The following is a 25,777-nucleotide window of genomic DNA, read 5'->3' as shown; positions in this document are numbered from 1 at the left end:
TCAGTCTTTCTTCCAAAGTCATTCTGAGGCAGCATCTGTCCCACTTTTTAGGTGCGGCATTAGCCAAGACCTTTTGATTTTACACCAATAGTAAATATATTCGTCCCTTCTCTTCACCTATTGGTCTGTTAAAGTATCATTCCAATTTTGCTTTTGCCCACTACAGCTTATAGCATGGACCAACATAAGGCACTGGTTAAAGTGACTGTTAATGACTGCATTTTGCTCTTTCACAAATATTCTGTTCGCAAAGAATGTTGTTCTCCTTGATGTGATAGCAGGAAGCTTTTGATGTTAGCATCAGGTACATTCAAACTTTATCGGTTCCTGTCTCCTTCCAATGGTGTTGTAGGTTACTTTGGAAGTGGACTGCTGCTATTTCATAGTATTCTATATTGTGTACCTAGACTCTGTTTCACCAATGGTTCTTTAATAAACTTTGCCCAGGAAGAAAACCAAACTTTATTGTGTTTAATTCACAGCACACTTGCAACAGTGGTATATAAACATAGCTGGGTTGTAATTTAGGTTTTAATATCCAAATTTTGTACTGTCAACTTTATTACCTTCCTCATTTCCATCTTCTTTCTTCCCTTTCTTTACTTGCTCTTTTCTTTCTTCTCTTTTTATTTTGCTTCTTTCTTTCTTTTTTGCCTTCATTAGTTGTTTTCTCTTTCTTTTTGCCTTATTTTCTTGTTTCGTTACTCCTTTCTTTCTATTTTGCCTTTCCTTTTTTCTCTCTTTCCTTTTTCTTGCCTGCTTCATGTTTCCTTTCCCGCTTTCTTCCCTTGCTCTCTTTCTTTCTTTTTTGCCTTTTTTCTTTCGTTTATGCTTTCTCTTTCTTTTTTTTTGCCTTTTTCCTTTTCTACTTTCCATTTTTCTCTCCTTCATTCCATCTTTCTTATTTCATTCTTTTTTCTTTCATTTCCGTTTGCCTTCTTTCTTTCTTTCTTCTCCCTCTCTTTTTGCCTTCTTGCCCTTTTCATTCCTTCTTCCCATTTTTCTTTCCTTTTTGCATCTTTAGTTCTCGCCTTCTTTACTTTTCCTTTTTTCTTTACTTCATTCTTTTTTGCCTTTTTCCTTATTACTTTTTTTCCTTTTCTGCTTCTTTCTTTCTACCTCCTGTCCTTCTTGCTTTTCTTCCATTTTTCTTTGTGGGCTTCTTTTCTTCATTCTTTATTGTTGCCCTATTTCCTTATTTCTTTTCTTCTTTCTTTTTTGTCTTCTTTCTTTTATTCCGTCTTTCACACAAGCTTCCCTGCAAATATCCCTTCCTGTTTGAACAAGTCAAACAATTAAAGCCATATAAAGACAGGCACGGCGCCCCCTGCTTCCTGCACCGCATTACCTTGCTTGTGAATTGTAACTTGTGCTTGTGTTTGTGTTTAAAACGCTCAAATACCTTCAGATCGAGTTCAGCTATATAAACCTGCACCGCTCCCTTCACACTCACAAGTCACCCCCTCCCCATTGTGCTTTACTCCTGCCCTTTCCCCTCTCTATTTGACTTTCTCCCCACACCAGGATGCCCTCTATCTGTCAGTTTGTGCAGGGCCCCATTTGTCGGTGTTTGAGTGTGAAAGGCAGGGATGAGATCACAGATGCCAGTCCCATCTCTCTTCCGAGAGCAGCACAGATATCGCTTTGGTCCCAATAGATGCGTGTGAAGATAAGGTAATACAGAGGCTGCTCAGCCTATGCAGCATGTAAGAGAACTACCCTGGGGACAGAGTATGAGCCTGCAACACAGCGTATGGAGGGGATAGAGTTGTGTGCCTAGGTAAGAGTCTATGTCATAAATTTGTGCAAGAATGCATGGTGTAACCACGTCCAAACCATACCGTGTGCAACAATAGCCACAAAAGTTGCTTTTACAGGTCATCAACCATTTTTTAAGAAAGGTGCTTTAGCTATGCTACGTCTATGGATATCATTCTGTTTAATATTTGTGCTTTTTATCGTTATCTGATCACAGAAGACAGGTGTCACTGAGGGAAGTACTTAAGTGTTGTGCACTAACTACATAATCAGAAACTTTACAACTAGGCTAATTCTCATTTGAACAGAGTTTTCAGTCCAGAGGAAGGTTTACTTTTGTCCCCAAATGGCCTGCCAACTCAGCTTTAGCCATCACAGCTGGAGTGGTGTGGCCCATGGAGGTGGTGATCATTTTGTCTCCCACCACCACACACCACCTCCTCCCTCTAGCTGCGCTACTGTGAGGGCCCACCTTGCATGTGTTTTGCTGTTGGGAACCTTTGCCTACAAATGTCGACGCGCCTTTAAAACACACATGCTGCTTACAAGAACAATAACAATCTTCACATCAAGCTAATTCTATCTTTTATTCAGGCTAGCGGTCTGTTTTCTAAACAAAGCTTCAAAGGATTTACCCGTGATGTTGTGCAGGGAATGAAATGTTTCTGCAGTTGGCATTCAAGTCCTTTGTGTATGCAAAAGCCTTTAGGCTATGTTTGCATGTCTGCAGTTTGTAACAGGCTTTCACCTTATATTTTTGGAAAACAAAAATGATGCACAACGAGTCTGAAGTCCAGAAAGACGCTTGCCTACTTTGTACTTTGGTTAAGACAAATGAGCCATCTAATATAAAAGCGGTTATTAGCCTAATTGTAAAGATCGTTATCTCTGTTATAGTTAGCATATGTGTGTGTTTTTTCTTCTAGAAATGGTGCTATTTGGACGATTTTAACATCTGGGAAGCTTTGCACAGAAGCTCAGATTTTTTCCCCTAAATCGCTTAATTTTGTTGTGGTAAATCACCACTTAAGTTTATTTTTTGGAAGGGGGCTTCTTGAAAGGCATAATCTACTGTAGGATAGTGAAATAATTATACTATTATTGCAAGGAACAGCATAGGAACAATCAAAAGGGTGGGTTTCCTTTAAATTTTATTGGATGCATGAATTATAGCATGCAGATCAGGCATTGTTGTTTGCTGAATCCTGCTGTGTCCAACAACAAGCAATATTCAAAATATACTTTATCTTCTCATTGAAGGAGGGGCTTTCTGAGTAAATTGTATGTGTAACTGGCTTTTCCATGATTGGCATATTTGATTTACTAGTAAGTCCATAGTAAAGTGCAGTAGAGATGCCCAGGGCCTGTAAATCAAATGCTACTAGTGTGCCAGCAGCACTGATTGTGCCACCCACTTGAGCAGCCCTGTAAACATGCCTCAGACCTGCCGCTGCAGTGTCTGTGTGTTCAGTTATAAACTACCAATTTGACCTAGCAAGTGTACCCACTTGCCAGCCCCAAATGTTCCCTTCTTATACATGTAAGACACCCCTAAGGTATGCCCTGGGTAGTCCCAAGGGCAGGGTGCAGTGTATGTTAAGGGTGGGACATGTACTGATGTGTTTTACATGTCCTAACAGTGAAATACTGCCAAATTCAGTTTTGACTGTTGCAAGGCGTATCCCTCTCATAGGTTAAGTGCAGTTTCCCTTTGGGAGCATACTGAGATGGGGAGTTTGGGGTCTCTGAACAATTTAATAATACATTTATGATAAATTTGTTTTTTAAATTGTCTGTTTGAAAATGCCACTTTTAGAAAGTGGGCAATTACTTGCTTAAACCCATCTGTGACTCTGCCTGCTTGTGTATTCCCTGTCTGAGGCAGACTGACAGTTTGGCTGTTTGTGAATCCCCTCTAGACACTGACACAAAGGGAGCTGCGGTGTAGCCTGTATATGCTGATGAGCTCTCTGAGCTAGAGTGGAGGGAGGAGTGGTCACCTACACATGAATGGGCTATGCCTGCCCTCACACAAAGCAGCCTCCAATCCGCTTGTGTGATTCTGGAAGAATCTTGCGCACAACAGAGACTTTCCTTTGAAGTTTGCCTAGTTCAAATGTAGAAAGGGGTAGAAGTAGTGGACCCAAAACCCTAGATTTTTAGATTACTTCTGGAACCAAGAGGAACCTCTGCCAAAAGGGAAGAGCTGAAGAGCTGGAGGAGGAGTACTACCCCTTTACCTGTGACTGTGCTTTGCTGGGTTGGCCTGCAGTCATTGCTTCTGCCTGAAAGAGGACAAAGACTAAACTTTGTGATCTATTCCTGCTTGTGAATTGTCTTCAAGGGCTTGGACTGAGCTTGCCTCCTGTTTTGAAGTGCAGGGGGCATTAAAGACTTCCTCTGCCAGCACCTGGACTCTCTACTGAGACTTCTACTCTGCCAAGTGGTGCCTTATCCAGTCCCTGGACCCTTGAAAGGTGAAGCTGGTGGAACCAAGGTGGAAATCCACGCACAGGAGCCGTGTGGGGAAAATTTAAAAACAACACCAGTAACGCACTGTAACAATGACACACCATCCGTCTAGTGGATGAAATTGAAGCACCACCTGCATCGCGGATGGGAAATCAAGGCATCACCTGCATTGCGGCTGGAGAAACGCCACAACTCCCACTTGCTGCTGCTGAAATCAGCGCAAACCCCACACAGAATGGTTTTCCATCAATGTGCAGCCGAATTTTGCATGCATCATTGCTGGGGGTCAAAATCAAAGTGAACCTGCACGGATCCAAGGTGCTCCATCCGGGAAATCAACACATTGCTATCTTGCAGGAGAGAAAAATGGTGCATCGCCTACACAACTAGAGAAGAAACAACGCAGTGCGTCACTTGCGAGAAAGGAATCAAAGCACCACTGAATTTTCCAATGCACACTCGCCCGTGCGGCTTATTTTTTATGCAAACCAGGTACTTTGTGCAACAACAACGTTTATCTATGGAGTAAGATTCTCATATATTGAAAACTCATAACTTTACCTGTGTATGTTGGACTTTTGTCATTTAGGTCTTGTTTGATATAAATAAATATTGGATGTTTTTCTAACCTGGTGTGGTGTCCATTATGTAGTGTGTTTACTGTATTACTGTGTGTGTTGGTACAATTACTTTACACATTGCCTTTTGGATAAGCCTGACTGCTTGTGGCAAGCTACCAAGGGGGTGAGCAGGGGTTATCTAGGTGTATACCTCCATTGCCCTGAGTAGAGTGAGTGTCCCTGCTTGGACAGAGTGCAAACTGACTGTCAACCAGAGACCCAGTTTCTAACACCTTCCTACCAGGACCCATTGCAACTGTACAAGCAAAGAAATTACCACCTTCAATTAGGAGAGGGATCATGCCTCCATGGCAATCAGGACGTTTGTTATTGATATTTGGTGGTGTTGACATTTTGGTGGGGCACTTGGTTCCCACAAGATAGGGTTTCTAAAGTGGGGCTCATAAAGGCTGAAACCTCATCACAACAACTCATAACTATTTTAAATGTGGCAGATTTGTCAGAAAGTGGGTTATGCATTTTCCTAGCATTATATGGTGACTGAAGATTTGTATTTCATGATAAATGACACAATTGACAACTACACATTGGGCTTCTGGATTTCATGTCATCTGCTGCATACACTCAAGGGCATATTTACAAGGCCTCTCTAGCACAATAACGCCAAGGGAGTGTCACTTTTGTGACACTCCAGCAGAGCAGTATGGCTGCTCATATTTACAAGGCTTTGCATGACTTTGTAATTATGGGCTGGCACACTGCACTATTGAAGCATAAAAAAAAAAAAGATGCTCCGGTGGCGCAGTGAGTGTCGCTAGGGCCTAATAAATTAGACCCTTAGTTTTGCCTCCCATAGCCCCATCCTCCTGTCATCGACTTCCCCACCACAGCTTTTCAGACCCTCTTACTGCGTCCCGATAGGCTTCGGTTCCAGGACCCTCTCAAGCATCCCTCTCTCGAGGTCTTTAAATTCTCTTTCACCCTTTTGCCTATGAAATATATTAACTTAATGCACAGTTATTATTAATTAAAAATAATTTAAAAACCTCAATTCAATTATTTTGAAACAAAAAGTAAATAATTGTTAATGATATTTTATTAACTTAAAGATGTGGGTCCTTTCTAGATGTAGTAAATTAATGAATAGCAACAAGTTTAGGCCCAAATTCATAGCTTAATTTGGGCCAGTGGTTTCTAGTGCAGGGCACCTACACTTATTCTTGAGGGCCGGCACTTATTTTTCTGTCTCAATCAAGTACTGCGAGCAAAAGATGCATATGGGAAAGACGGAGGAAGAGAAAAACAAAAAAGCGTCACAAAGGGAGAAAGCAGAAAGCTGCAAGAAAGAGCTGAAGGGGCAGGGAGTGGCTCTAAAAGGATTAAAATGGCCAGAGATGGCTACAGGATTACACTGCCTCAGTACTCTTTGCACGCTCATTTAATTTCTGCAGCCTCGAGCTTCAGAGGAGAGCTTTTGGCACTGGCATGTTTTTATCTACAAATTAAGCACTGCCTAAATTTATGACCAAGTCATGCAGCAAGATATATGCTGAGATGCGCGCTGCATTGCATGGCACGGAGAGGGCAGGAATTAATCATAGCTACTAATATATAGCACATTCCTGCTCTCTCCTGCTAGCACAGTGAATGCAGCCTAGTGCAAAAGCAGGCCCCTTCCATCATGGTGCAGAATGCATCATAAGTACAAAGAGGAATAGACACCTCACCTGAGAAGGCATAGAACTTTGATGCATTCCTAGCTTTACCTGTGTAAGTAAATCTGGGAATGCACCAACCACAATGGGTTAGATGAATGGAAACACCCTTGCGTCTCCCATAGAATGCCTTGCTAGGGCCCAGTAATGCAAGGCAGAGACTTGTGCTGCCATGTTGTACTTCAGATTTACTATGCCATGCAAAGCCATGCAAGGTGATTCAGTGTGGCATAGTAAATCTTACTTAAGGGCTAATCTTGCATTGCTTTACCTTGTGTGATGCAAGGGCATTGGAAGTCCTTGATAAATTTCCTCCTTAGTCTTTTGTAGGTAGGTGTTTGCATTCGCATGTCCCTCCCTAAACTCCTCCTTACCCCTTCCTCTATGCCTCTCCTTACTCACCCCTAATCCCCACCCATTTAGTAAATTATGTCCCTACTTTCCAGCCACTACCACAGACTCCTTCCATGTTTACTACTAAAATGTATACCTCCATGTGCAGAGACCTTTGTAAACAGGGTAGAGATCTCCACAGAGAACAGGTAGGTGAGGCGAAGGTCTCCACACCAAGATTTGTCAATGGCATTTATAAGTACAGGACTAGTACTAATGTAGTATTACTAAACATACTGGACCCTCATTTTGACATTGGCAGTAAAAACTGCGTACTGCCACGGCAACGGCCGCCAAAAGAACGTCACCACGGCTACCAGCCGTCCTCCATATTATGACCACAGCCGGACTTCCACCACAAGAATGGCAGAAATCCAGCTGTGGCCGTGCCAGCAGATGCGGTAAGGTGGCGCTGCTGCCACCAGCAGCGTCATGCCAGTAGACCGCCGCCAGTCGTATTATGACCAATAATATGGCCTGGCGGTGTTCTGCTCTCCCGTCTCCTGCCGGAGGACCCCCGGAACACAGGTAAGTCGGGTCCCGACAAGGGAGGGGTTGGGGGGTGTTGTGTGTGTGTGGGTGTGTGTGAATGTTTCTGTGTGCGTGGATGCGGGTGTGTGTTGCGTGTTCAATGTGTGTGTGCATGTATGGAGGTGTGAGTGTGTTTATGTTGTGTTATGTAACTGCATGTCTGCATGTATGTTTGAAAGTGTATGCTTCTGTGTGTGTGAGGGGGGGGTGAATGTATAGGGGGCTTTGGAGAGGTAGTGGGGAACCTGGCGAGGAAGGGGGAGACCCCCAACAGTGGCAGGGAAGGAATTCCCTGTCACTGATATAGCCTTCCGCCATGGTTTTCGTGGCATTACGAATGTCACAGAAACCATAGCCGTAAGCGGGGTCATAATCCTGCAGGCAGGACAGTGACAGCCACCGGGCTGGAGAAGTTTATCTCCAGCCCGACGGCTGTTACCGCCGTGCCGATCAGAGTGGTACATTGGCGGGTTGGCTTCAGTCAACCCACCAATGTCACAATACAGCGGTACTATCGCCAGCCTGTTGGTGGTTCTTACCGCCATATTAATGCCGACCCCCAGGGTCGTAATGACCCAGTAGTCCATTTCAGTCCTAAACAAACCTGTGCCCAACCTTCGGGTAGCTTAGCACAAAATAAGTCAGACTTAACCTGGAAGCAATGTGTAAAGTATTTATGCAGGAAAAAAACAGTAATACAGTGAAAATCTCCAGCCAATTTAGAAACATAGGGTACAATTTATTAAATAAAATGACATCAAAATGACAAAAAAAATTAGTAGAATTGGAGTTATGAATTTTTAAAGTTAAAATAAAATAGTGACAAAAAATACAAAGCCCCACTCGCAGTTATCTGGTGTTGGACTGGTCAAAGATACAAGTACAGACCGACCAAGATGGAGCATGGGTCAGATACAAGGATCAGAATTTTAGTGGTGAAGAGTTTATCTTCTTTCAATCCAAGTCCATCTGAAAAACCTGGTGCAGCTAGAAAATAGTTAGGACAAAGAGCAGTTTGCAGTTGGAGCTTTGCATTTACAGGAGACATGGGTGGTCAATGTTTGGTGTAAAGAACAGGTCGCCAACTCAACTTAGCATTGCCGGGAGATGCAGCGGTTGTTGCTGATGCAAGAAGCCAGCTCACCATCGCAAAGGGCCACTAAGGTCTGGATTTTCACCTGCAATTCAGTTTTTGCGATCTTAAAGTAAGAGGAGTACACTCTGATGCTAGCCCAGGGTGGATGACCTGGTGGGACACTTGGGGATCAGGCCTTACTCCAGAAGAGGCCAACAGTAGGGCACAGGCAGACACAGTTGGTGCTGGTCAGCTGCACAGTTACAGAGAAGGCCTATGGAAGCTTATTCTGCTCCTGTAGCTCAAACAGGTCAGTCAACTAACCCTTGGTGTCACTTCTGAGATCCAGGGTTCAAGGCAAACAAATCCAGTCTTCCTTCATCAGGCAGCAAAGTAGTCCTTCTTCAGAACCTTTTACAGCCCAGAAGTGTTCTGATGAAAGGTTCTGAGAGTGCCACTTTAATATTCAGTGCCAGCCAGTGAGTGGGGGTCTCTCTCGTTGTCTACCCCTAAACTAGGTCTGGTCAGTTTTTCCCCTTTCCCTGCGCTTGGCTCTAACCTGGTTTGAGGAACATAGGGCAGGCAGGTGCAGCTGCATTTCCCAGTGACGGAACAGGCAGCCTCAAAAATTAGGAAGGGGGTGAGACAGCCATCAGCCTACCCTTTGAAGTGCTGGAAGTGCCCCCAAGCCTTTATTGTTCAAGAGAGAAACACCCTGCCCAACACCCAAGGGCCTTTTGTTCCCAGTCTCAAAGAAGTACACATCACACCACAAGAGACCATTTTGAGCTATGTGACCCTAGACACTTGCAGAAATGCATATTTGGTTTACACAGAAAAAAAAAACTTTCTAAAATTGACACTTTCCGAAAAGTAACTTTAAATCTGACTTTACAATCAAAGATCTTTTTAAATACAATTGAAATGAGTGGAAGAAGTATTTCCCTATCTCTTCCCAAACTGGAGTTATCACTTGATACAGTGAAAGTCGTTTTTCACTGCCAGGACATGTAAAACTTAAGTACATGTCATACTTTTTAAATACATTGAACCTTGCCCTATTAGCCTTTAGAACCTATCTTAGGGGTGGCTTATAAGTATAAAAAGGAATAGCCGTTTACTAGGCAGTTATACGTAAATTAAATGTGCCAATTAGACATATATCAGTTTTACCATGTTTGAGAGAGTGAAAGCACAAGCAATTTATCACTAGTTAGCAGGGATAATGCGCACAGAGCCCTAATGTCAATAAAAATTGGTTCAAATAAAACAGGTTGTGAAGGCCAAAAGTGATGTGGGTTGCTCATGAGGCTACTTTGTATTTACTTTTCGACTTGTGAATAGCACATAGCAAAATAGTTTTGTAAGTACTCTCCAGAGTGGGTAACAGTCCTAATACATTTGACTGACGTGTTTATTCGGGCTTCACCTGCATTATGAGGTTCTGATAGGTAGCTCGCAATATCCTTTCTTTCATAGCCCGGACTCCATTTAGGAGTTGCAAGGAGTTGCAGCTTGGGCCTTTTGCAACCTATTGCACTGTCTTTGAGACCTTTGCATCAGAGGTGACAGAATCAGTGCCAAGAACACATACAGAGATCTTCCTTATGATCATTGGCTGGGCTTCCGTTTTCCATGTTTTCTGTCAATTTTTTGTAGCACTAATAGTGAATGATATATTATTAAATATTACCCTCAAAGGAAGCAGACTTAAGTAAAAAATGCTTTCAAATGTATGTTGGGTGAGTGCTTGCAACTGACAGTGTGTTTGTGTGAAAGAGAGTGAGTGTCTATATGTGAATCTGTGTGCATGTATGAGCATGTGTGTGTGAGTAAAAGTGAATGTCAAATGGCATGTGATGTCACTTCAGCTACCCCTGGCATTTTAGTGTACTGGCGTTCATGCCCATAGCTGTCATTTTATTTCCAGATTGTGGGCATCTTTCAAATTTGCAGCTATGAAGGGCTAGCTCTAAGAGATAGATATATGCACAACATTATATTCTCACTCAGGCCTGATCCTACAAAAAGAAAACCACAGTCGCAGATTTATTCAGAGCAATCACTAATGACCTGCTATACCTTCATCCTTGCTTTTGAATGCAAACATAATCCATTCAAATTAGATGTTTAATTAAACAAATCGCACGAATAAGAAATATCAGAGGCACAAATAGTGCCCACATGCCTAATTCTCTATTCAAGGCAGTGCTTAATTTGTGCTTGTTGTTTCCGGTGCTGAGCACCGTCACTTATTTTTTAGGGCTGGCGCTTATTTTTCTGCCCCAAGCATTTACTGCGAGCCAAAGACACATATGGGAAAGACGGAGGAAGAGAAAAACGAAAAAGCTTCACAATGGGAGACAGCAAAAAGCTACAAGAGTGAGCTGAAGGGGCAGGGAGTGACTTCAAATGCATTGAGGAGGCCCGAGCTGGCTTCAGGATTACGCTGCCTCAGTATTCCGTGTTCGCATATTTAATTTTATTTACAAATTTAACACTGATTCAAGGAAGTCAAATTCTAGCCTTCCCACCCTGGGAAATTCTTCCCACCCACTCTATCTGATAATCGGGTGGAGATGACTAAAGCAATGGTGAAGATCTGAATGGATAACTGTAACATAATGTACATGAGACATCCCTAGGAAACCTTTGAGATATTGGAGAGAGTTCAAAGCCACAATAACCTTGAACCTTACAAATGCGGCCAAGTGAAAGTTAACCTAAAAATGCTCCCCTGGGTCACAGTGGAGTCAATATTTGAAAACAAGGTAGCATGCACAGGGAATAAAATGATAATAAAACAAAATAGCTAGCAGAACCGCAGAAACTGCCATCCAAGCACATGCAGAAGCTAAGCACCCGCTGCTTTGGTAGACTCTTGATAACACATTAGTTCTTTTCTGAGGAAGAGTAAGCGATGAAGAGAACAGTCACTTATGACTCAGGAAGAACGGACATCGATTCACACAGAGATTCACACATTGTGTTTGTATATGGAGAGTAGTAGACAACCATGCATGGTTGGGATGTAGGCTTGCAGTGTTCAACCTTTATCTGTGCCTTTGTATTTGGAGGAAGTTACTGAACTTTGGGCCATATGTATTACTATTTATTACAAAATCACAATTTAAGAACCACAATTACTGATGTAGGAAACCTTAACAATTTAAAGTAGCAATTCCTAGTGGGTGGTACATCAACTGTCTCATGAATATTAATGAGGTAGGTCGCAACTTGCAACTCACTAGTAATGGGAGCCATCATAGGGATGGTGGCCTGCAGAGGTCAGCAGGCCACTATGTGTGTCTGCTTTTAAACAAAAATCTTTATTTTTTGTAAGTGCAACCCATTTTCCTTAAGGGAAATCAGGATGTGTTTAAAAAGAAAAGTTAATCTTTCTCTTTGCTTGCCTTTTTGTTCGTTCTAAAAGACCCGGTGGTCCCACAGAGTTTGGTTGCAAAATATTATTACATAAAATTTCAATTCAGTATTTGGAAGGGCTGCACTTCGATTAGCTAAAGTGTTATTGAATTACAGTTTGGGTTTGATGCACAACAAAATGCTTTTTGTGGTTGCAAATGGGCCAATTATAAAAATCAACCACTGTGCAACAGCAAAAAAGTTTGGTACATTGGGCCCTTTGCCCCTCTCAAAGAAGGCCACCGTTTTCTAACTTCACCCGAGAAGTTTCACATAATTTTTTTACTATTAATCTGCCACCTAAGGATACACAGAGCATCTGGCTGTAGTGAACTGCTTTTCTCTGTTGTTTCTCAGTGGCAGTGCCTGAAGAAAAACTTCAGGCTTACTCTGGAGCACATCACTCTCACAAACTCAGACAGACAGAAACTCTTCGGTGCAGCAGGCATTCAAGATTTCTTTCCAATTCAGAACCAAGCACATTCCGTAATTAGATTAGGTACAACAGGGGGTTTAAAAGGGTGAACTCAAGGTAATACTAAATCATCATGAGTTGCTCTTTAGATTGAGCCTAGGCAGTGGCTTGCGATGTCTCTTCAAGGCATGCAGTATTCACTGTATGGGCTTAGAGCTCCCCAATGACATTTTATTGGTCACTTGGATTGTCTTTTAAAAAGCCTTGCTTTCTAATGGGTATTGTTTGTTTTTTGGCCATTCTTTTTGTTGGTTGTTAACGCTCAGGGAGCAGGGACTAGGGACTAAATACTGGTGTTGTTCCACTGGTATGTTTAAGTGATGTTTTCTGGAACTATTTTTTCCATTCTTATGTTGTACGCGCACAATTTGTTCACAACTCCTCCTTGTCTTAGTTATACAATGAAGAGATGATTTTGTATTTGTTTGGGTGAACAAGCATGTCTTTTTGCTTGTTCATTTTATTAGGAAGGCAATTTTGTTGTGCAAGGGCTGCATGCATTTGGAGTTGTCAGGCTGTTGCAACCAAAGGTGGCCCCAAGTGTCCGCGTAGACCTTTTCTCTTTCTTTTGAGCCTCATGGTTTTTTGGTTTCCCCAGCTGCCTTTGGTTGTTCCAGTCTCACTCAGCCCCACCCAAGCCCCGAATGAGCATGTCTAGCAGCTTTGTGATACCATCTTGGACTCCCACGCCGCCACCTGAAGAGGCAAAGCAGCTGATGTGCAGCAGTTCAGCAGCACAATAAATTCACCAATTAGTGTTAGGGCAGCTGCTGATGAGTATGGTGGGACAGGTGCATGGTGTCCATAAGTCGGTGGTGAACTCTTGTGATGGTAGGCAATGTCCAGTCATGCCCCAGTACTACAGGAGTGTTGGAAAGGTAGCAATCAAATGATGCTGTAGTGGGGAAAGGCAGGTAACTGTTAGCACCTCCATTTGTAGTTGAATCTCCATCACAGAGTTGCAGAGCCCGTGCCACCCCACCCATAAAGGGTCTTTGTATCCGCTCTTCTGATCACCACATATGGTCTCTGGAAGGCCTGTTTATAAATGTGGCTTTGGCTCCTCATCTCTGTTGAGCAACACTTACCTCTAGGATCCGTTCTCCCTTTTTAAAACAAACAAACATCCATAACCGGGCAAATTTCTCTAGTACAGAAAAGGTCTGTTTGATTACATCTCTGTGAAGCTGCATAATCCCTCAATGTCACAATAGTTGGGGGTTTGTTTTAGGGTGCATGGAAGGAATACTTTTTTGTTTTCATGGGTGATTTCTATCTTCATACATTTATATTTACCATGTTGTACAAATTAAACTTCATTTAAAATCCAGTGCAACCTTCTATCTGCACTAGATACCATAAAAGTTGAAATAGCAACCTCTTATTGTAGAGTAGGAACCCAAACCACTTTACAATTTTAATACACTTAAACACACTTCGTTAGAAGGAGAGATGTGGGTGCTCCTTCTTTTGGAAAGTCCAATTAGCTAAAATAGTGACCTTTCCTACTTGTGTAAATATGGCCAGAACTCTTGCCCCGGTCTGTTTTCAACGCTTACATCTACAGTAGGTTAGGCATGCTTTGCCATTAATTTCTGGTTGTAAGAAACTGTTAAACATGACCTGAATATAGAAGGAATCTTCTGGCAATTTAAACTGAGGGGTGCATGTATCCATTATGGTGTTGGTTCCAACTGAAACATTGTTGCACCCTTAGCCTGTCTTGGGTAATGCAATGTAGTCTGGTACGCCTGGGCACATCGAACCACACAAAAAGTGCAGTTGCATAACACAATACATGATGGTACACTCAGATACGTTGGACTTTGCCTTGACAAACGTTTTTACACTTGGATTTGTATATTCCATTGACATCCTCATTCCATTGTGTGCCATTAGGAGACAGGTTTGTAAAGCATTTAAAAATCACAAAACAGTAAATAAGTAAAACACAATAAAAATGGAACACCAATTCATAAACATAGATTACATTTGGATCTTTAAAATGACACCAAAATGATTAAAATTGGAGAAGGGGAACCAGAGATATGAATTTTTAAAGAATTGATGTTTTCTACCACATAGAAACTAAAAGCGCCAATGTGGTCACCTGGTTGCATTAAACCAGGGAAAAGTCAAAGTTTAAGGCCAACTACGATGGAGCCCTGCTTGGCTACAGCAAGCGGGAGGCCTCGGTCAAAAGTTTACCTTCAGACTTAGGTGGTCATTATGGGTTAATGTGGCGGTATCACTGCCAACAGGCTGGCAGGCTATCCCACCACATTATGAGTGTGGTGGGTTGGCCACATCCAACCTGCCACATCTCCACTCATACATCCATGGTGGTATGAACCACCGGGCCGGAGATGTTCATCTTCGACCTGGCAGCCCACAGAGTACCGCCAGCAGCATTATGAGCCGGCCTACCATCAAGGTTTCTGCAGTGGTAGCAACACCACGAAAACCATGGTGGTAGGGCCCACCAGTGACAGGAAATTCCTTCCCTGTCACCGGTAGACAGCTCCCTCACTCCCTGCAAACACCTAATCCCCCATCCCCGATCCAAACACTCACGACCCCCACCCCCTCCGATCCATTCACACACACACACCCACCATCTCCGATCATTCACACACACACACTCACCCCCATACACGCACGCACTTGTAGAAACACACACACTCACACTTACGACACTCATTCATGCACACGTAGACACACACCCACCACACAACTGCCTCAACAGCCATACATGCACACAGCCACACACACTCACATTACCTGTCCTCCCCCTCCTACAGTCACAGTGCCCCCAAACCCCCACCCCCATACATGCACACAGACACCTACATGCACCACGCATACACCCATTCACCTACACTCCCATACACACATCCACTCACACTCATCCATACGTGCATTCACTCATACATACCAACATGCAATCAGGCACACACACACTGACATACTAACACACATTCAGGCACGCATTCATACAGACATCCAAACACGCACTCACTTCAACATTCATACTCGCATTCACTCACATGCATACAACCACATATACACCAAAACACTCAGACGCATTTACACACGCACACACACATTCATACACACAGGCAGACACCACAAACTCACACACAACACCCACATCCTCCCACTCCCCATCGGACACCCAACTTATCTTGTCTGGTGAGGAGGTCGTCCGGCGGAGAATGGCAAGGGCTGCTGCTACCGTCAGCAGCACCCCGCCAGCAGGACACTGCCAGGCCATATTAAGGATCTTAATATGGCAGCAGCGTCCTTCTTGCAGGGCGGGCAGTGCAGGTGGTAGCACTGCTAGGGCACCACCATCCATCAGCATGGCTACTGCTGGATTTCTGCCCAAAGTCTAGTAGAAATCCAGCAGTATCCATAATATGGCTGGCAGTCTTCTGGAGCCCACGGCATTGGCGGTATTCTAAGAATACTACTGATGTCATAATGAGGGCCTTAGTCTTTTTCTTGAAGATTGTCTCCAGCGGGACAAAGTCACCAATCTGATCTGACCTCCCTGGAGCCCTCTACGGATACGTGTCACAGGAGACCTTGGTGAAGATTTCTACCTTTGGACTTAGACAATTTTTCTGGACAAGAATCTTCATCCAGTCCAAAAGTGAATCTTGATCCAACGTTACTGGAGCCCTCTTTGGACACACTGTGCAGGATGTACTGGTCATTTTTTTACATTCTGACTTTGTAACTTTTTGGAGCTTTTTCCTTCCGACGGAGGTTGACCCTCCACAGTAAGCCGATTTTGATGCGTGGTTGTTGGATCACCTTTCCAGGAGCCCCCAGTGAAATCCTGGAAGTCTGGGGCTACTGAGCTTTTCAGCGGGATGAAGCTGCAAGTCAGACTGGGTAACTGTTGAGGTAAGATGGCTTGACTCACCATGGTGGGTTGGTCCCTTTATGGAGCTTTTTTCCAAAAGTTCTCCAAACTTCTAGATCTTCTTCCAGAAGGTCTTACAAGATCCTTTAGAAGTCCACAACTCACCCCAAGGTTCCAGAAGCTCTGAGTTGCTCCTTGAGGGTTAGGACAGCATGCACCTGGTTCAGATCCAAAATGACCACTACTGGTCAGCTGGTTAGTTCCTGCAGGTTTCAATGTAGGGGCCTCCGGTTAGCTATTTTTCACCTGTAGCAAGTAGGGAGTCCCTTCTTGAACCAGTTGAAGACAGGCAAAGTCCTTTTGGTGGTAAAGCCCAAGGGTGCAACTGATGCAGTCCTTCAGAGTGCAGTATCCAGGTGCAGGTCAGTCCTTCTTCTTCTGTTGTTGTTCCTTGTAGGGATCTGAGGTGTGGGTGCAGCTCTGCCAAATGTATCCTTGCTCCTGGTGTCAAAAGCAGGGGGCAACTGTCCAATCACAGGCAGGCCACTACCCTCTTGGATGACCACTTCCTGGGAAGTGTGACAAAAATCAGTCACAGGGAGCAACATTCTTTAATCATCCAAAATGGCAAAACTGAATTTTGGGGGTTAGGTCTGGCTGATCCCACACACTGGTGTGGCTAAAAATCCCTAACACACCCCTCTCCTTCCCTCTCCTAATCTAATCAGAGGGGCTCCTGGTCATCTGGGGTTGCAGGAAATGGGGGAGATCCCGAGCTGCTCCAAATGTTCTTCCTTCCTTTGGAGACCAGTTTAGCTGCTCTCCCGCCATCCTGTTTCACCATCTGCTGAGGCAGCACAACTCCCTCAGGCACTTAGTATGTGCTCATCCCATGCCACTTCACACCTCATCAAGGCAGCCTGGACAGGCTGCCAGAGGCTGGCCAATCAGAGAAGGGCACTACAGAGCTGAAACTGGAAACTTTTAGGAAGAGTTCTAAAACTCATCACCTGACCTAGTAATATTAAATCCAACAATGGCAAGTTGTTGCTTTTATTTTAACAATCAGTTTTAGACCAAACCTACAATGAGGGAAATAGGAATTTGATTATTTTTCCTCACCAAGGCTTATAAAACGTATTTAAAAGGTCCCTGCTTCTAGTTACACTGCACCCAACCCTGATGGCACCTAGGGCACACCATAGGGGTGACATATGTAAAAATAAGGTTGTTTAAGACTTTAGAAGTACTTTAAATTCTAAAGTCAATTTTGCATGTAACTTTAATTTAAAAGCAGCCAGCAAGGCAGGCCTGCCTTTACAATGACCCTGGGCACATCAGCAGTGCACCTTTGGGTGCGCTACCTCAGCTGGGGTCTCTCCACCTTCATGCTCTACCATATACTAGGGACTCATAGGTAGGGTGACATAGCCAATTTTTATTGGCCTAATTTGCATACTCATTTTACACAAAGCACAGGCTCAGGGACTGGTTAGCAGTACCCAGGGTGCCATCAGAGTCAGGAAAACACCAGCAAAAAGTTAAAAATGTGGGCAAAAAGTTAGGAGGCTTCAGCAATCAGTCCAGTTTTCTCACACTACTGCACTGTTTCAATGCTTTGCATTTAAGGTGGGTGCAATTGCCTAGTGTTTTGAGAACAAAGGTCATGGTATAGGGACTTGAACATTTTTAAAATAAACACCTTACGTGCTAAGTAAGTGGATTAGCAAAAGCTCATATTTATGGATTTTTATGCAAAACTGTGCTAATGCAGTTTTGCATCAAAATCCTTACCACCTGCTAGCGCCATTCCATAGCGCCATCCAGACGCCATATTTATGGAATGGCACACCCTGGTGCTAAGGATAGGCTATCGTCTAAGAAAAAGACGCTAGCGAGGGTGGATAGTGGTAGGGGCGAAGGCGCTACTAGCTCAGAAATTACGTTAGGCTGGTTAGTGACAATAATTATGCTGCTAACCAGCCTAGTGTCATTTGCTGACTAACTAGCACCCACAAATGACTCCTGTCTTAGGAAAGACAGGAGTCATGCCACCAACCCAATGGCCAGGCCAGGGGACCAGTGTCACCTGGGCAAGGCCATAATACCCAGTGCCAAGCACAGAACAAAATGTATACCTACCAGTACTTACCCAGGATGGTGCCCCATCCTATGGTGTCCTTCTGGTGTGGGTGGGGGGGTTTCTGGGGCTTGGGATGGGCATCTGTGGGCCCATTCCATGGAGTTTATCCATGGAAATGTGTCAACATATCCCCTAACTCCTGGTCAGACCCAGGCATTAAATAATGGTGCTAAGTAGGTTTAGCGCCATTTTTGGGTCCGCCTACACCGTGCATGTCATTTTTGCACCAGAGTATAAATAATGGATTAGGGGGTTAGCGTTATATTGTGGATGGGAACACTGACCTTGCAAGGTAGTTTGCCACATCCACAATATGACACTAACTCCTATATTTTTACGCTAGACCGGTCTAGCATCAAAATATAAATATGGAGTTAACTTTGCCCTATTTTAGCGTCAAAAGAAATGACATTAAAATGGCACAAACCAAGTATAAATATGCCTCAATGTTTGAACTGGTTAAGAGGGGCTTGCACTTGTGTGATTATTTAAGTCGTATTGCTCCTTCATTCCAGAGGACTTGACTTTGTAGAGTAGCGTTGATAAGGTCTATAGTTTGCAATCATTCACATTTTCTGCATATCGTTAAAGCCTCTCTGTGCTTGCTGCACTGTTTGACTGTCCACCAATTTTGACCAGGTAACTGAGAAGATCCCAGTAATACACTTGCATAGTAAAGACATAGATATACATGAAGTTCTTCATTATTGCGTAAAAAAGCACTTCCAGATATATATGTTCAGATTACCAGTTGAAAAAAAACCTTTAAATAAGTACTTCTCAATTCAGTGCTATAATGTGCCTATAAGTGTCAAAGCTTCTTTGTTACAAAAATACACTTTTTTGAATTTTGAAGAGACTTTAATATATTTTCATTAAATATCTCGGAAGCACATTTTTGTGTGTGTGTAGTCTTTTACCCAGTGGCAAGTGAAGTCACAGCAGATGTTGTAGCACCGAGGATATTGTGCTGCATGGCTAAATACTTAAAAGATCCCAAAGGTGAGACCTACTGGCTGTGCCAATGCTTGTTTCAGCAAGGGGAATGCATTTCCCTTTCCTGAATTATGTTTTTTGCATTAAAGCTAACCCAGGGTTGCATACTGCAACAAACTTAAACAGTTATTCCATTTTAGCTGTGAAGTGGATCTGTTGCCTCCCAACTCTATGGTAATATGTAACCACACCGAGTAAAAGATACGCCAGGAGGACTAAGCAGAATAGGTATTTCAAGACTCACTTCCTCCTGGAGTGAGCTCTAAAAAGATCTGTTCTGCCTCTGAATGAAAGTAAAGGAGCCTGAGATGGTTTCCCATAAATACTGGTGCATGAACAATGCCGAAATGCATTGCAAGGGCTGGATTTTCTGAAATAAAGTATGTGTTCAAGGCTCTGGATCGTCTTTGTTTATAGACATTTGCCCTCATTTTGACATTGCCGGTAAAAACCACCTACCGCCGCAGTGACGGCTGCCAACAGACAATCACCGAGGCTACCAGCCCTCTGCCGTATTATGACCACAGCTGGATTTCCGCCACAAGAATGGCAGAAATCCATCTGTGGCCATGCCAGCGGATGGTGGTATGGTGGTGCTGCTGCCACCAGCAGCGCCATGCCGGTAGACCGCCACCACCCGTATTATGACCAATAATATGGCCTGGCGGTGTTCTGCTGGCGGGCACTGCAGGTGGCAGCAGCGCCTCATCCTGTCTCCTTCCAGAGGACCCCCTGAACAAAGGTAAGTCGGGTCTCTGACAGGGGAGGTGGGCAGGGGGTGTTGTGTGTGTGTGGGGTGTGTGAATGTTTGTGTGTGAGTGGATGTGGGTGTGTGTTGCGTGTTGAATATGTGTGTTCATGTATGGAGGTGTGAGTGCATTTATGTTGTGTTATGTGAATGCAAACCTGTGTGTATGTTTGAAAGTGTGTGCGGATGTGTGTGTGAACAGATGTATGCATGTGTGGAAGCACGTGGGAATGGGTGTGTGTATGCGTGAATTGTGTGGTGTGTGAGTGGGGGGACAGGAATTCCTTGTCACTGATATGGCCTACCACAATGGTTTTTGCGGTGTTACGGATGCCACGGAAACCACGGTAGGCGGGGTCATAATCCCGCAGGTGGAACAGAAATGGCTGCCGGGCTGGAAATGGATATCTCCAGCCCGGCAGCTGTTACCCCTGTGGCAATCGGAGTGGTACTTTGGCTGAATCCGCCAATGTCATAATATGGAGGTATGTACTGCCAGCCTGTTGACGGTACTTACCGCCATATTAACACCGACCGCTGAGGTCGTAATGACCACCAATGTTCAACAAAGAACCATTGTTCTTTGTGTATGCTGCGGACTGCACCCGGTAACACACAGCAGCCTGGAGATTGCGGTATGTGGACGTGATGTACATATATATGTGTGTATATATATATATATATATATATATATATATATATATATATATATATATATACTGGAAGATGCAGGATCACAAGAAAACAACAGCCAGCCAGGGTAAAAATCTGGATCCCAAAGGATACAAAGAGCCACAAGAAAATGTAATATCCAAGAAAGAAGTGACTCAAACAGATGATCTCATTAAAGAACAAAAATATATTTCTACTACAACGTTTCAGCTTCCGCCTTCCTCAGGTAGTACAAGATGGTTTGCTCAGTGGCTGCACAGCTGACACTGGTGGATTTTCAAAAAGCATCATGAGTGAAGATTCCAATTGGAATGTGGAATCAATGCAGTCCTGAGAACTCTTCAGATATGCAGAAATCAAGTGGTATTGTCAGTGATGTTCAGTCCATCTGGATGCAGAGATTTTAAACGGTACATCCAGAAATTTTCTCTGATGTCCAGTAGTTCTTCCTTTAAAACATGCTCCACAGGGAAAATCTTCAAATCTGATAGTAAATGGTCTACAAGGTTAAAATGGTTGGCTACAGGCTGGTCAAGTTTCTTGTTAATTATTGCCGATTTGTGGTTCCTGAATCGTGTACGGACGTCATTCACAGTTTGACCTACATATTGTTTTTTACAGCTTTGACGTTGGCACTTAATCACATAAATAATGCATCTAGAGCGACATGTAAGATGCTGTCTTATTCCATAGGTCCTTTTTGTAACAGAGCTAGTTACTGATGATGTTTGTAAAAGGTATTCACATGTGATGCACCTTTTGGAATCACAGCAATGAACTCCTGCATTTGTTACAGCTTGCTTAAGTTCAGCTCTCACAATAAGTGATCGTAAATTGGGAGCTCTGCGGTAAGCAATGACTGGCGGTTTTGGAAAAAGCTTTTGCAATTTTTCACAAGTAGATAGTAAGGGAAAAGTTGTTTGTATTATATTTCTGTAGTTGGGAGCTGATGGATGATAGTCAACCACAAAAGGGATTCTGTCACTTTTGCTTCTTCTGTTGTTATTCCAAATAAGTGCTTCCCTGGGTAACTGCAAAGACTTGTCAATTTGTTGCAGAATGATATGCAGAGGATAGCCTCGCTTTTTAAATAATCTAACAAGCTCCTGTAGATGGCCTTTACAAGTGTCTTCATTGCTGCAAATGCGTCTTATTCTGAGTGCTTGGCTGTAGATAATGCTGAGTTTAGTGTGGCGTGGGTGACATGAAGTCCAGTTTAGATACAAATGAGCATCTGTAGGCTTGTGGTACAGATCAGTTATAATTTTGTGTTCATGAATGGTGAGTAACACATCCAGAAAAGGGAGATGACTCTTCTGTGTAGTATTGCTGCCAGTGAATTTGATGGTAGGATGGATACTGTTGATAAAAGCTGTAAATTGCTCAAGTGTTCTGCTTCCTGCATTCCATATTATAAATATGTCATCGATGTATCGTAGCCATACCAGTGGTTTGATGTTAGAACTCGCAAGTATGTAGTCCTCCAGTTTTCCCATGAAGATAATTGCATAGGAAGGAGCCATCCGAGTGCCCATTGATGTCCCTTGTGTCTGCAAATAGTGTTTACCATTGAAGGTAAAATTGTTGGATTTAAGGATAACTCTTGCAAAGTTGGTAAGCACATTTGTTGATAGTTTTTTCACAGTTCTTTTATTAAGAGCTTCAGATAATGCCATAAGCCCATCATCATGTGGTATATTGGTGGTATATTGGTGTATAATGATGTAACATCAAATGTAGCCAGAAGAGTTTCATCATCAAATGTATAGGTTTGGTTTAATTTTTCAATAATCTGAAGAAAGTGAGTGGTGTCCTTAACAAATGATGGTAGTTGTTGGACAATGGGCTGGAGGTGCAGGTCAACAAATAAAGATAGTCTCTCAGTGGCCGTATCATTGCCAGAGATGATGGGGCGGCCAGGATTGTTCATTTTGTGAATTTTGGGAAGCATATAAAATCTTCCAGGTCTTGGTTTGGGGTGGACAAGTATATCTGCTGATATACTTGTCCACCCCAAACCAAGACCTCTCTGGCTACATTTGATGTTACATCATTATACACCAATATACCACATGATGATGGGCTTATGGCATTATCTGAAGCTCTTAATAAAAGAACTGTGAAAAAACCATCAACAAATGTGCTTACCAACTTTGCAAGAGTTATCCTTAAATCCAACAATTTTACCTTCAATGGTAAACACTATTTGCAGACACAAGGGACATCAATGGGCACTCGGATGGCTCCTTCCTATGCAATTATCTTCATGGGAAAACTGGAGGACTACATACTTGCGAGTTCTAACATCAAACCACTGGTATGGCTACGATACATCGATGACATATTTATAATATGGAATGCAGGAAGCAGAACACTTGAGCAATTTACAGCTTTTATCAACAGTATCCATCCTACCATCAAATTCACTGGCAGCAATACTACACAGAAGAGTCATCTCCCTTTTCTGGATGTGTTACTCACCATTCATGAACACAAAATTATAACTGATCTGTACCACAAGCCTACAGATGCTCATTTGTATCTAAACTGGACTTCATGTCACCCACGCCACACTAAACTCAGCATTATCTACAGCCAAGCACTCAGAATAAGACGCATTTGCAGCAATGAAGACACTTGTAAAGGCCATCTACAGGAGCTTGTTAGATTATTTAAAAAGCGAGGCTATCCTCTGCATATCATTCTGCAACAAATTGACAAGTCTTTGCAGTTACCCAGGGAAGCACTTATTTGGAATAACAACAGAAGAAGCAAAAGTGACAGAATCCCTTTTGTGGTTGACTATCATCCATCAGCTCCCAACTACAGAAATATAATACAAACAACTTTTCCCTTACTATCTACTTGTGAAAAATTGCAAAAGCTTTTTCCAAAACCGCCAGTCATTGCTTACCGCAGAGCTCCCAATTTACGATCACTTATTGTGAGAGCTAAACTTAAGCAAGCTGTAACAAATGCAGGATATCATTGCTGTGATTCCAAAAGGTGCATCATATGTGAATACCTTTTACAAACATCATCAGTAACTAGCTCTGTTACAAAAAGGACATATGGAATAAGACAGCATCTTACATGTCGCTCTAGATGCATTATTTATGTGATTCAGTGCCAACGTCAAAGCTGTAAAAAACAATATGTAGGTCAAACTGTGAATGACGTCCGTACACGATTCAGGAACCACAAATCGGCAATAATTAACAAGAAACTTGACCAGCCTGTAGCCAACCATTTTAACCTTGTGGACCATTTACTATCAGATTTGAAGATTTTCCCTGTGGAGCATGTTTTAAAGGAAGAACTACTGGACATCAGAGAAAATTTCTGGATGTACCGTTTAAAATCTCTGCATCCAGATGGACTGAACATCACTGACAATACCACTTGATTTCTGCATATCTGAAGAGTTCTCAGGACTGCATTGATTCCACATTCCAATTGGACTCTTCACTCATGATGCTTTTTGAAAATCCACCAGTGTCAGCTGTGCAGCCACTGAGCAAACCATCTTGTACTACCTGAGGAAGGCGGAAGCTGAAACGTTGTAGTAGAAATATATTTTTGTTCTTTAATGAGATCATCTGTTTGAGTCACTTCTTTCTTGGATATTCTCTTATATATATATATATATATATATATATATATATATATATCGGGATTTTAGAGAGTTTACAAAAAATTTAATGAAGGATGGCGCAGGTTTATTTCAAAAGCCACTTATTTAGTTTGCTCTTATATTTTAGAGGGTAAACATGCTCTTTGCTGCAAGTCTGGATTTGTTTAATTAAAACTGGATAGGGTGAAATGGACATGTTTTATAGTGTAACTGAGAACCCAGTCAAAGAGAATTTGCGCATTCTTGCATTCCGAGTAAAGCTATTTAAGTGGTATTTGTCATATATCGACCAATTGGAGGTTCATACACCTACAAAAGTGATGAAAATACCGCATGAATGGGGGATGATTATTTGTTTAGTGCAAATGGAAACTTAGGCAGCAGTTGAAATATTTTCATCTGGTACATGTGCTTATTATTTGGAAACCTACTCACAATATGTTTGTAAATGACAGCATTTGCATATATGTATGCAAGGGGGTTAAGTGAAAGTATTTCTTCAATATCTTTGGTATTGGGAGAATATATGTAGCACCAAAATGGCATTTTGTAGATTGAGAAAGGCTGTTTGTGAGCCGAAATGCATTTCTTCTCTTTTTTTCTGCAGTTTGGAGTGTCTGATGCAATAAAAGAATTGATTTTCTCACATCTTGGATTGCAGGTTCTCATTGCAATTTGGGAGGTTTGTGGTATTTTCTAGGCGCTAGTGCTTTACCTTGCACCACCTGCTTGGAAGATAAATAGAAATACCCATGTATATATATATATATATATTGCCAATATCTTTATCGCCACTTGATGAATCTTCATGACATTTTCAAAACTAATATGACAGTTGGTTCGGCTGCTACCCTAAAAGTTTCAGGGTGATCTGTCAGACGGGACCTGAGAAAAAGGGGAAAGTCCCAAAATGCGTTCCCCCCTTTTATTTTTCCATAGGGTCTTTAGACACGCTCACAGCCCAAACCGCTGAACAAAATTACACCAAATTTGGCAGAAAGCTAGATCATGTTCCACAGATAGTTTTTTTGTGATTTGGTGTAAATCCGTGGATCCAACTGTCCCCGTGGAAGTGTTGGCAATCATTTGAGGTACAGCTTCATCGAAGCTCCACAAACAAAGTTAAAAGAGGCCATGATAGGGTCACCCTGAGTCCCTAGCTTTGGCACAGGGGTCCCTCATGGACCCAGCCAGGGCTGAAAAGCATTTTTTTTTTTAAATCTCAGAAAAATCCATGGATGGATCTGCAAATTATTCAGAGATCATTGAAAAAAAGGGTGGTCTCCCACT

At 42.7% G+C, this 25,777-nt stretch overlaps 1 protein-coding gene across 2 annotated transcripts in view; it reads right to left on the bottom strand.

Annotated features, from left to right (window-relative positions):
• CD36 (CD36 molecule (CD36 blood group)) overlaps positions 1 to 25,777 on the bottom strand; it is a 574,756-nt gene that overhangs the window by 87,300 nt on the left and 461,679 nt on the right. The window lies entirely within an intron of this gene.

This window comes from Pleurodeles waltl, chromosome 4_1, assembly GCF_031143425.1.
Source record: "Pleurodeles waltl isolate 20211129_DDA chromosome 4_1, aPleWal1.hap1.20221129, whole genome shotgun sequence".
Taxonomy (NCBI): Eukaryota; Metazoa; Chordata; class Amphibia; order Caudata; family Salamandridae; genus Pleurodeles; species Pleurodeles waltl.
The sequence above is the reverse complement of the archived record's forward strand: the minus strand, read 5'-3'. Positions and strand labels throughout refer to the sequence as shown.